This window comes from Vicia villosa, linkage group LG5, assembly GCF_029867415.1.
Source record: "Vicia villosa cultivar HV-30 ecotype Madison, WI linkage group LG5, Vvil1.0, whole genome shotgun sequence".
NCBI classification, from domain to species: Eukaryota; Viridiplantae; Streptophyta; class Magnoliopsida; order Fabales; family Fabaceae; genus Vicia; species Vicia villosa.
Window position 1 is genome coordinate 151742838 of NC_081184.1, and position 13642 is coordinate 151756479.

Here is a 13642-nt window from a genome sequence, read left to right on the forward strand (position 1 = left end):
ACTGTTTTCTAACAGCTGAGACTATGTTAGTGCTTTTGAGATAGTTTGTGAGGGGTTATACATCAACCCGACTACAAGGATCTTTTTCTCCTTCTTTGTTACCAAATCAATGAAATGTAGTTGGGTAGTCTTGAGCAATCGAACGACAAAGGGTTTTTTTTACCTCTCGCTCCAAAAACTATAAATATTGGAAAGATAAGTTTGTCAAGATGAGGGGGAAAGAGAATTCTCTTGGAATCTTGGGTACTGATGGCGCCCCCCGTCTTTCAATCATCCTGGATAGATGCCCCGACGATAGGTATAGACTATAACCGAGCATTCCTGTCCTTTGAGGAGAAAATGATTGTTCACTTCTTATAGCAGTTCGAAGTTATAGACTTCCAGGAAGTAATTAATATGTGGCAGGGAGGTGGCGGGCACCTTCCCACCTATATAAGTAAACAAGTATTATTCTCTTTTTATTTTCCCGTATATTCCTTTATGACTTGTGTTTTGTTTATGCAGAAGCAAGGGTTGTCGAGAACAACCAGGAGCCAAACATCCCAAAGGTGGTCTTGGTCCAACAAGACGACCATGCTAACCAAATTATCTAACAATCCCAAAAAGATAATATTAGGGGGAAAATAATATCACCAATATGATCGAACAGATTCTGGCCCATAATGGCCTTAATGTTGGCCACCCCAAACCAAATTTTGTGTCACCTTTGTCCGAATACATGGGGCAGGCCAAATTGCCCAGGGATTGGAAAGTCCCAAAATTTACCAAGTTCGCGGGTGATGCTAGTGTATCCACCGTCGAACACATATCCAGGTATCAAATCGAGGCTGGTGATTTAGCCAACAATGAGGAGAAAGCCTTCCACGAACAGTTTTACATGGGATATGTTAAAGTTTAATCTCAAAAAACTGGCTAGTGTAAGGCGAAATAGGGCTGAAATTAGATATCCAATACCTAAGAGAAATGGCTCAATTGGCCAATAGAGTTTGACATGTCAAACGAATGAAGGCTGAGAAGGCCAGAACCTCTAAGTTCAGTAAAAAGAAAATACGTCGAGGTCGACACCTCAAGAAATTCGTCTGACTCGGATTATGAGTGCGTAGAAGAAAATGAGATCAATGTGACAGAATTGAAGTCAGGATCCCCTTACATATACAAGTTTCTAAACTCGTCGAATGGGAAAAATCTCGTCGAACCAAAAAACGAAAAAAAATTGTTTCTAAAATGTATACCTTTGACGTCACTAAGTGTGACGAAATATTTGACTTGTTACTTTCTTATGGGAAAATTATTGTTCCTAAAGGGGCTAAAACCCCACCATTAGAACAAAGGAAGAAAATAAGTTTTTGTAAATTTCATAACTTTTTGGGTCATAAAACTTCTCAATGTGCCCTTTTCAAGGATCTGGTGCAAAATGCTCTCAAGGATGGTAGGCTCAAATTTGCCGACAAGCAGAAACCAAGGCCTGAAGAAGATGTTGAAACCGAAATTGAGGAAGCTCTCTTTGTCGAGCCAATGGAAGTGATGATGGTCGACACTGTTGACGAAGCTGGGGCCAAAGACTACCAGTCAAACTATGAAAATCAGACAGCAGTGGTTTATCCTAAAGCTAAAGAAGAACTTATTAAATTTTTGAATTGATGCAGGTTAAAAGATTAAGATTTTATGTTGTGCCCCAGATGCAGTAATGTATCTGACAAAGAAGTTGTAAGAGAGTTGGAGAGGGTTAACCCTTACCTAGCAAAGAAGTTTGTCCGATAGGACAAACCTGAGGAAATTTCCCTCGACAAGAAGGGAGATACGAAGAAGTTCAAAACTAGGACGTATGTTCGTATTGATAATGTGTCACCTAAGAAATGGCTGAGACTTATAAGAAATCCAGTTGTTGATGGGAGGAAATGGAAAATACTCAATATCGATGTTGGTTCCTCGTATAGGGATAACTCACAAGTTTCAAAGAAGTAGTTTTATGTATCACAAAACTACATGGGTAAAAATCCCATGACAAGGACTTAGTGGAGGAGACACTAGAGGAAAAAGAAGGTCGCTCGAGAGGATGGAAGTTCTAGAAAAAGACAGTAGCATTTGAGCTACTAACAAAGACCAATCTGGTCAAAAAGACAGTAGCATTTGAGCATCTGACACTAGTGAATGAGGAGAAAGTGGCAAGCCAAAATAGGCGAAGATGATGATATGGAGGTGGATAACTTCTACTCAGGGTGTGGCCTAGAGTTAGATATCATTTGCAATATGATATCTGGCTTGCCAATCAGATTTTGATGAACCTTGGTCAGATGCTTCTAACTGCTTGAGTCAGATGCTTTTGATAGATTGATATGAAGCTTGATCAGAGCAAGTATTATGTGTTATGAGAAACGTCGAGTCTTGAGATATCGTAATCGATCTGGATAATCTCCATTCAATAGAAGACTTAATGCTTTGTAGAAACATATTTGTCGTTTTAAACACTTATTTCTTCAAAGGTTTAGAGTGCGTTTGATTTCCCAGAGTCCAGAGTTGCTTTATTCAAAATCCAAAACTTCACTTGTCCAGAGTCCATATATTGCATACTTAGAGTCCATAATCTATGAGTAAAATTCGCACACTTAAACAAACCGTTAGAGTACAAAATTGTTCTTCATACAAATGTATTTGTTATCATCAAAACATCAAGGATTAGTTGACGAACCAAACTTGTTCCAACAGATTCGTTGCCTATCTTTAAGGTTTTATCAAAATGTATTAGGCGTAAGTTTGCATAGATATAATCAATAAGATCAAAGTCCTAATTGATTAGATAAGACAAAATTTTCCCTCTAGCCATTTCCACAACTCCTAAGTTATATGGCATAATTTCAAGGCATTTTTTGAATGTTTTCTTTTGATAAAACATGTTTCAGAAAAATGGTTTTTGTGTGTGTGTGTGTGTGTGTGTGTGTGTGTGTGTGTGTGTGTATGTGTGTGTGTGTGTGTATGTGTGTGTGTGTGAGAGAGAGAGAGAGAGAGAGAGAGAGTTGCCTTAGTACTCTTAAGATACTACCTTTATCTTTTCAATACTCGATTCACTTAAACAGATCAATAGTCAAGACTCAATGAGCTTTCACGCCTTTCTCCAAACAGGCTTCAAGACTCTTGCTATATAGTATCTGATTGTATAGGAACTTTGATCTTGAGTTCTCTTGTACAAGCACATATAGATCCTCATGCATTTTAGTCATCAAAAATCCAGATGTTGATCTTTATTACCTGCAAGCACATAAATCCACTCTGTTGATTGGCTTCATCAGGTAAAACAACTTATGTATAAGATGTAATATGTGGAAATGCAACATATGGAACAAGATGTTCCAGCATGTGTTCTAATATATGGCCTAAGTCTATTAGCTATATTTCATGAAGAATTCTAAGCATGATTGTGTTTGTCTCTAAGAACATTTCCTTCAGATTTGTCTTGGTGTTAATCCCTTCAGAAGATGCACAACATTACTGTTGGAAGAATTTTATTAATCCAAATTAATTTGGAAAATATTTGGGTTTGATTTAGTCAAAGAAGATTTTCTTAGAGGGAAGATTGATTTAATCCAAGATTAAATCTACAAGGAAGATTCATATGAAAAGAGCTAATTTGGATGTTCTGATGCAACATATGGAACACGATGTTCCAGCATGTATGTAGTGCAACATTTGACCCTTGTCAACAGACCATGATGGATGTTGTTAGGTGCAAGTTTTATGATTAGATTTCAATCAGGTTTGTAGCTATTGTTTAGCAATGTGTTTGTGTGATTTGTTTTCCAGGTGTTAGAAGATCAAATTAATTTAAATGGAGATTTAAATTTGAATTTGAATAAATAATAAATCATATATTTTGTTGGAGACTTTTTTGGAGCAAATCAAATCCAACTATATCTCCTATAATTATGGATAAAAACACAAATGCTAATGCCCATTGGAAAAGCTCATAATTGGATTGCTATTTAAGGATACTCAAACCTCACGTTTGAGGTGTGCAAGTTTTAAACATTCCTTGTGTTAGGAATTTTATTTTGAGTCTTTGTTTGTGTTATCTTTGTACATCACTCTAGCGTCCCCATTCATATCTTAAGGCATAAAGTTTAGTTTGTTAGTTGAGTTGTAAAACTTTGTTCCAAGATACTAATTTTATGAGCTTGAGAACAAAGTATAGGTGTGGGATGATTGTTTCGTATTTTCAATTATATTGTAATTGTCTAAACATTTGGGACTAGTGTTTGAGTGAAAGTGAGAGGCTTCTCATATTTAAGGGGAGTGTAGAATGAAGCATCATCGGTAGTATTAAGAAAATGGCCTTGAATTGAGATTATTTTTAGTAAGTCCATTTGTTAATATTAAATATATAGTCACTAGGATTAGGAAGAGGCATTTAACAACATGGATTTATTGTTCCTATAAGACTAGTATTACTAATTCAAAGTATTGAGTTTCCTTTCTTGGGTTGGATGCCTCCTATAAGACTAATTTTATTAATTCAAAGCATTGAACAACATGGATTTATTTGTCGCTCTCTATCTTTTTCTCCCTTAATTTTAGTTAATTTCTTGATACAATTTGTTAAATGTGTTGTTTGATAGATTAAATCGTATAGATATTTTCCTTGATCATTAAAGTTGAAAATTGCTTTGTTGATTATCTTACAATCACTATGATTGTAAGCTATTTTGCATATTGACAAAGCTTAAAGGAAAAATCCGAAAAATTGATCGCACACAAAGTGCTCGATAAAATGCTAGTTTTTGTTTTCATTACGCAATTTGTCGAATAGCATTGTTTGATCGATCGACTCGTAAGAATTTTTCTACAATTGTTTTGTTTAAGTTGGTGTGTCGATTTGCTTATAATCACTTTGATTATAAGTGGTTTTCATATCAACGCAACTCAAAGGAAAAATTCTAAAAATTAGATTGCACACCAAGTGTTCGACAAATTGCTAGTTTTCGTTTTATCAATAATTTTATTGAAAATAGGTAACCGTTGTGATTTGTGGTAAACAGTTAATTGAGATAGACTTGTGTTGATTGTTCTTATTATTGTTTTAATTTCATATGGCTTGTGCATATCCGAGTTCCAATAACTAGGTTTGTTTAGACTATTATTTTTATCTATATTAAAATCTTCTGCTTGCATCTTTTCGAATAAGCTTTTAAATACCTAATATTTTTAATTGGCTATTTTGGATTGGGGATCAATTCACCCCCTCTAGATAAGTTGTCGTAGTCTAACAATCTAGTCCAACATCTATTCTCTTGGGAACCAAATCTCAGAACTCTCAGCACACCATATTTTAGGAAATTTACAAATTCATTATATAAATCTTCGGAGGAAGAACTTAGTATACCATTTAAGGCATCCATTATCATTTCTAAGACCATGCCATGGTGGACCATTTTCCCATCTTCACATTTGATTTATTTGGTGCCTACCGCGGGTTTTAGTTGATTTCTCACATTTTTGGTTATGTGATACTTACAAAGTAAAACATATGATATAGGAAACATCGTTTCAACCAAATTGATGAATACGGTGTTGTGATGGATGAAAATTACATTTGGCATGTTTTCTTAATCCTTTAACATAGTCTTGCACATTTCTTAAGCTCGTGTAACATTGTCCTTGATCGCGACTTTACGTGTCTATAAATCTGATAACTGCAAGTGCACTGTCGTGTAGTTTTAAAAGATATCAAATCCACAGGGAGTATGAATCGATCTACCGTTATCTAAGGTTACTATGTAAAGCTAAGGCTACTAATATATTGATTGTTTCTAAGGGAAAGGTGAATTGTGAAGTCTAAGAAATATAATAATAAACGGATATCAGTATGTATTTCGTTTAACTTAGGTGATCTGAAGGTCCATTGGCTTATGGTTCTTATTCTATTAAAAATCTTTATTAATTCTGTTGTTTAAAAGTCCTCCTCTCAAACTCTCGCTCTGTTGATTTAGACTACTATCCTAACTCGTAATGTACGTTCTCGCCATCCCATTAGATTTAGAAAAGCTTTTTGAAAATAACATAGTTAATAAAATGCTCGCTTTATGAAGTCGTTATCTACTTAAATCCCCTAGTCTCAAACTCTCGCTCTATTGACTCGGCTCATGCTAGTATTCCCTAACGTACGCTTTCGCCATCCCACGTCGGGTTTAAAAACACTTTTTGAAAGTAAATAATTTCTAATTAGTTTTAATACGCTTTCGCCGTCCTTAAAACTAATGCCTTATGTCTACTATCTAGTTAAAGATCTCAAACTCTCGCTCTATTGACTTTAACCTTTGTCGGCCTTAAAACTTCAAACTCTCGCTCTATTGATTTTAAGACTCTATTAATTAAATTAGACATTAAACCAAAAACAAGTGATAGTTAATAAAACATAATTAAGCCAACTTATTTCGGATCCCACGGTTAACTTACTTTACATACCGATATCTTAATTAATTAGCCAGACATATTGATACGGTTAAACATGCATAAATTTGATCGGTTTATAATAAAAGGCGTATTAAAAGGCATACAATATATCATGCAATTAAATAATATAAAGCAGTAAATAATAAACCTGAATGAAATAAATCTGAAATAAATCTGAATCTTGAAGTACTCGAACCTCCGCCACAGGTTGGCTGGATCGTTCTTCAAATATTATTGGGCGTAAAATTAAAGGCAAGGAAAATAAAAACTAAATCTAACGTAAGGTTAGATCTATGAAAGGTTCACAACGATCTCCGGTGTAGAAATTGTTGTGAGAAAAAGAAGCAGTGAAATAAAATGCAGAGAAGAAATTAATGCTTGGAAAATAAATTTGGCAGCACTTCGTTAGCAAAAATCCGGATCCGGAAGACTGAAGTATTAGCCTCCTTTTATAGCTGAGGGTCTGCAGTTTCGTTCCTGGAAAATAGCAACTTTTTGACTTGGAATTGGGAGACGCACGTCTCCACTTCTTCAGGAGAATTGGGAAACAGACTTGAGACGTGCGTCTCAAGTGGAGAACTTTTAGGGACGGTTGGAGACGGACGTCTCCTCTTCGTGACGTGGCATGGACGTGGAAAGGAGAGTGGGAGACGGACGTCTCCACTCTGTCGCGTGAAAAAATCGGGATGAGACACCTGATGCCTTCTTTGGGCTCGAGTGCTCAAGAAAATGATTTTTGTTTTTTTGTCACGACCAAACTTTTTATTATTTCCAAAGCAGGAAAAGGAAAAAAGTTGCAATAACCTTAAAAGATATGCAAAGCAAATAACACAAAATTAAAAGCAATGCAAAAGTGGGGGGGAGATCTTGGGTAAGAGGGTTGGTTATACGAAGGGAAGGTATTAGCATCCAACGTATCTATAGTACTCTATAGGTTTCTTTGTTATGTTTTTCTGTGTATTTCATTCTATGCTATTGGGGAGGTTCTGTTGTGCGATAGGTGGGACCTAAGGTGTTTGTTTGATTATGCTCGCAAAGATCATCGCAATCTTCTGCATACATATCCCTTAGAGGGAATCAGAGCATCTATAGCTCGGGGTCTACGGGTGCTAAGGTTTGAATGGTTTGAGGGAGAAGTTTTGCTCGCCAAGGAATGAGACCTTGTGCCTACGTATTCTCAAAGGGATGTTGAGAAAGTCAGAGCAATCGTAGTTCCCACTTATGCTAGTGGAAGCAAAGGATAAGAGACAAATGTCATCTCAATGTTCGATGTATCTAATCTATATCATCACATACATCTGTTTGTTTTTTGTTTGAAATCTTTTCATTATAAGCCCTGGGCTGTGCCACTTATGGTGCTTAGAATGATAAAGATGATTTTTGTTTAGTCAGCCTTGTGGCAAAAACAAGTTGATTAGCCAGCCTTGTGGCAAAAACTTTTGATAAGTCAGCCTTGTGACATAAAGTTTTGATTAATCAGCCAGCCTTGTGGCAAAAGTTTCGATGAAGCCAACCTTGTGGCAAAAACTTTGATTAATCAGCCAGCCTTGTGGCAAAAGGTTTGATTGATTAGGCAGCCTTGTGGCAAAAAAGAAATTTGATTGATTAATTGTGATGATATAGAAGAAATACTCCTATCATAGAGATGATATTTGTCTAATCTCCTAGGGTATTTGATTTGGATATTGGGGATGCTTCTAAGAAGCCTGTGAGTCCTTGTACGAAGCCCCAGAGGAGGCTATCTGAGGGTCCTTGCATTGTAAGCCCAAGAGGAGGCTATGGGAGGGACAATCAAGGATCCTTGCATTGTAAGCCCAAGAGGAGGCTATGGGAGGGACAATCGTTTGTACAAAGCCCAAGAGGAGGCATGGTATAGTTGGTTTGAGTTCTTAGAGCGATTTCACCGGGAAACCATACTCTATGTCCTAACCTAAACTAAGGGAGATTCTTTGCACGAAGCCCAATAGGAGGCTATGGGGAACCTAGTGTTGTACTAAGTTGAACAAGCATATATAATATGAACAAACACATGAACAAGTATGAACAAACATGAACAAGTACATGAACAAGCACATATATATGACAAAGTGTGAGTATACATTGGAGTTTATGAAGGAAATATACTTGTAAGGATGATCAGTTTATGTACACGGGGGCTCAGGACTTATACTCGGGGAGAGGCCCATTGAGTTTATTCAAAGTTATGTAAACAAATATTTACAAAAGGACTTGGGACTTATACCTTAAAGGAGGCCCACGAAGATTTTAAAGAAAACCCTAATTTTTGATCTTGTTATTCGAGGGTTTAAATCAAATCAATCGCGGTATAAAAAGATAGGCGTATATACAATGAAAAACCTAATTTTATACAAAGGAATGAGACTTATACCATAAGGGATGCCCAGGTTTTATTTTATAAAACATGGTTGATTGTTTTGTTAAAAAACGCGAGGTTTTATCGTTTGAAAACAGTTGATCGTTTGTTGAAAACAGTTTGAAAGTTTTGAAAGAAGTTTTCTGTTTAAAGAAAAACTGTACAAAGGAATGGGACTTACACTCTCTAATATTCGAGAGGCCCAGTGTTTTGAAAATGAATTGATTACTGTTGTGAAAACAATTGATTGAGTTTTAGGCTTACCTCGAAGAATGAGAAAATTGGATTTCTGAGTTTGAGGTGTTACCTTGATCTTCAAGTGGTATGCTTGGAATAAATTAGGATCTCAACAGACATTAAGCATCCACACCATCAAAATAGAACATCAGATAAGCTCACAGCTTACAGCATCCCATGATCATCCGATAATTGTTTATGGACTTCTACAGCAAGTGGAAGACCAAACAAAACAGACAAATCCAGAGAACAACAGAGAAATAATCTCGAAGTCTCGGATGAAGTTAGAAAATTCAAGTGATGTGCAACAGTAACCAATTAGAAATTTAAATGATTAACTACACAAAATAATATAAAAATATCAAATTCAAATAAAAATTAATTCTAAAAGAAGATATTTTTGTGGTTTTTCATGAAAAGATAAAATAATTAGAAACACAAACTTAAATATGCATCTAATATATTTTTGTTGTTTTAATAAGAATTAAAAAAAAAAACACTTATAAACATATGAAAATATTAAAAGAAAACTTTTAATCTTAAAAAACATATTTTTTTGTCATTTTTAATAAGGATTAGAAAAGAAAATTAAAATCCTATATTAAAATTAAAATACTTAATCCTTTTCTTTTGCAAACTATTTTTCTAAAGAAAATTAAAATAAATAGTTAAAAGAAACTTAATAAGTGGGCCAGAGGTGTTAAAAAACGGATTGGGGGTGCATGGCCCAAAAAGCTGAAAGCTGAATTAAAAATAAAATAAAATAATTGGGCCGGACCAGGTCGGGTCAGTGTGACCCGGATCCGCCCACGTTACTACACACCTGGGTTGAGGAAACCCTAAACAAAATGAGAGGGCCAGCAGCGCCTCTTTTCTCTCTCACTCGTTCATAGAAAAAAACGGAAGAACAGAAACAAACAACAGCAATCCACGATTCACTCTCTCAATCGCAGCTCTTTCTCGCTCTCGCTACTCTCTGCAGACAACATCAATTGAAAACCTCTCGATTTGCTCTTCTCACGGGTTCTCTCTTCATTCAGCGAACAACAACAACTTAAGCTCTCACTCGGTTTCCCTTTCGATCTCTCTTCACTCACTCACGGTGATCTTCAATGGAAGAACACGAAATTCTTCCCCTCAATCACTCTCTTTGCTCTCGGTTTCTCCATCACTTGCTCGGTGGTGAATAACAACAACAACATCACTCTCACTTGGTTTCTCTCGGCGGCCATGGACGGCGGCCATGGAAGAACAAGAGGTTGTTTTAAAGGTATGGTTCTTATAAATTTTGTTCTTATTCATGTATCTGGGTTTGAAGTTCATTTCACCAATATTTGATTTTGATATTCCGCAACAATTTCAGATTAAATGATAATCGGAAGTAAATTCAAGTGAATTAAAGCAGGCGTTCAAATCGGTGCAACACAAAGAACAAACTAACATAACAATTTCTAAAAGGAAGTGAAGAATAAGAACCTGACCGGAGCAAGTCCGGTGAATTAATTTCAGAGTCGGCTTCTGACAGGTACGAATCCGAACTCCCTTCTGCCCTGTCTTTGTGCTTTTGATCTCGTTTCCCTCTGTTTTCGCTTTCTGATTGTATGACTTGCGTGTCAGTTCCAGTTGGTGACACAGAATCGCGACGTCGGAAGAAGACGGTTGGTTGCTTCTTTGATCAGCTTGTTTCAGGTAATTCCTTTATTCTGCTTTGAATGTTCTAAGTCGAAATTTGGCTGCTACTGCTTCGGATTTGTTGCTGTGTAACTGTGAATCGCTCATTGTTACAACTGTTATGAACTTTTTGTTGCTACTCTGTTGGTTTCATAACTGTTGCAAATTGTCGTTGTTATGCTGAATTTTTGCTTTGAGTTGTCACAAATTGTTGTTGTTCAACAAAATAATTCAAAAGCCTAAATCAAGAGGGATCAAAGAGATATTTTTATGACATAAGGAATATCTTTGCATATGTCATAAGAATATCCTTATTCTTATTCTTGCAATGATTATAACTTGGAAATCAAGTTCATTAATACCAAATACATCCCTGATTTTACCTATAAATAGAAGTGATCTCCCTTGAAATTAATCACACCAAAGCAGCATAACTTTTTGTTTCTCTTCTCTCTATTGTTCATATTTGTTCAATATAACTCTTTGCAAGAAATTCTCAAGCCATGAGTCTCTCTATTGAAGGTCTTTGTTCTAGTTACAAAGAAGGAGGAGGTAATTCATCATACCTCACTAGGAGCATCCGAGCAACTTGAAGCTTCGTCTTCAAGTCTCCCACAATCCAAATTGTTTGGAGACTTGAAGGTAAACCTTTTCAAGTGAGGTATGAAGAATTACCTCCTTTTCTCTTGGCTTGAGAATTTCTTGCCAAGAGTTCTATTGAACAAATATGAGCAATAGAGAGAGAGAAAGCAAGAAGTTATGTTATTAAACAAATATGAGCAATAGAGAGGAGAGAAAGCAAGAAGTTATGTTGCTTTGGTGTGATTAATTCCAAGGGAGATCACTTCTATTTATAGGTAAAATTAGGGATGTGTTTGGTATTAATGAACTTGATTTCCTAGTTATAATCATTGCAAGAATAAGAATAAGAATATTCTTATGACATATGCAAAGATATTCCTTATGTCATAAAAAAATCTCTTTGATCCCTTTTATCTTGTTTTAGGCTTTTGAATTATTTTGTTGAACTTTTTGCTAATCTTACCCCTTTTGTTTCTTTTTCATGTGACATGAGTATTCTTGAGAAAAGCATGAAGAAAGTTGAACTTGAAGAATGAAGACTTTGAAGATTGAAGAATTCAAGAAAGTCTTTGAAGCTTTATTTTCTTTTTCTTGTAATTCCAATTCATTCCAACTTTAAATTGTATGAACTTTGTATTCTTGAAAATGAATGGAATTTTGAAATGATTAATTCTTGAACTTTAGATAAAGTTCCTTTGTAATTCATTTGTTCCATGTAAATGCTTGAATTTTTTGTTAGAACTTGAATGAAGTTTGAATTTTCTTGAATGATCTTGAATGGAATTTGAATTCCTTTGAAATGTTGAAAATTTGAATGATCCTTTTTTGAAAGGAAATGGTGGAATATCCTTGAAGTAGTGAAGTTTTGAATTTCAAGTCTTGGAATATATTCTTGCACCATGAATTTGAAATGATCTTGAATTAAAATCCTTGAACCCATGATCTTGAATCATTTTTGAAATAATTTTCCGGCAAAGGACTAACATGATATTTTCTTTGCAACTTTGATGAAATTCCCATGAATGATCAAATAATCCGTATGAATCAAATCTTCACCATGAGCAATCCATGAGCCCAAAAAAAACATGAAATAGATTCCAAACAAGTCTCTTAAATCACACCAATTGGCAATGGTGCATTTAAAATGAAAACCTCCATGAACATGAATTTATCTTGCAAAGAATGAGTGATTGAATGAAGAATCCTAATTTGGTCGATTCAAAGCTTTTGAGCTTGTTGAAATGAATCTTTGAGGACCAAATGTCGATTGTTGATGAAGATAGTTCATTTGAGATGAAGGGAGAACAAAACCCTAATTGGTTGTTGCTTGTACTGATGAGTGATTTCTTGATTAAACCTTGCTGAACACAAGTAACAAACACAAGCTATGCAATTTGTTAGAAATGCAAATGATGCATATGCAGATGATATGAGATGATATCTTAGGTCAAAAATTGGGGTATGACACACTCTTTACTTGGTCTTCTTCAATGTGGGCCAAGCGCTGAAGTGGTCATGTCCAGCTCCTTCGTGGGCTGGGCTTCCATCTTTGGACAATTAGATCTTCTTTGCACCCCTTTATCTACTTAATATAAATGTAAAGATGTCATGATGGCAACCCTAGTCACATGTCATCCTTATAACAATCTAAACCACGTGTCATCATGAGAATACAACCTTAATTATACAAACCTAATAATAATAATAAATATTAATAATAATAATTCATGAGAATAAAACCTTAATAATAATACTAATTCATGAGAATAAAACCTATATGTCATAAACCTAATAATAATAATAATAATAATAATAATAATAATAATAATTTATGAGAATTAAACCTTAATTATACAAACCTAATAATAATAATAATAATAATAATATTAATAAAATTATTATGGTTGCTAAGACAGAAATCCAGGCCCAGACTCAAAGGCTACCATTACGGCTGCTGTAGATGAAATTGAGGACAATCTATATTACTTTAGTGATGTGATCTCTCCGGGAATTCCTGATGTTTAAAGGTTAATAACAAACAGCATTCTGACGCTTCTGATTTTGCCAGTACTTCTTCCTTCTCTGAGGATAGATTTCATAGGATACACAGTACCAACAACTATTATCTTCCTTTGATTCGGATCAATGAAAATAGATTTCACTCCTGATTTCAAAACATTTACACTTCAATAAAATTAAATATTAAAAAAAATACTAAACTATAAAAAAATTCAGAATAATAACAACTCTGAAAAATTAAAACAAACCTGTGAAAACAAAAGGGAAACTCCCGTGGTTGAAAGCACCTTCGGAGTAATACTATCAAAATTGTTC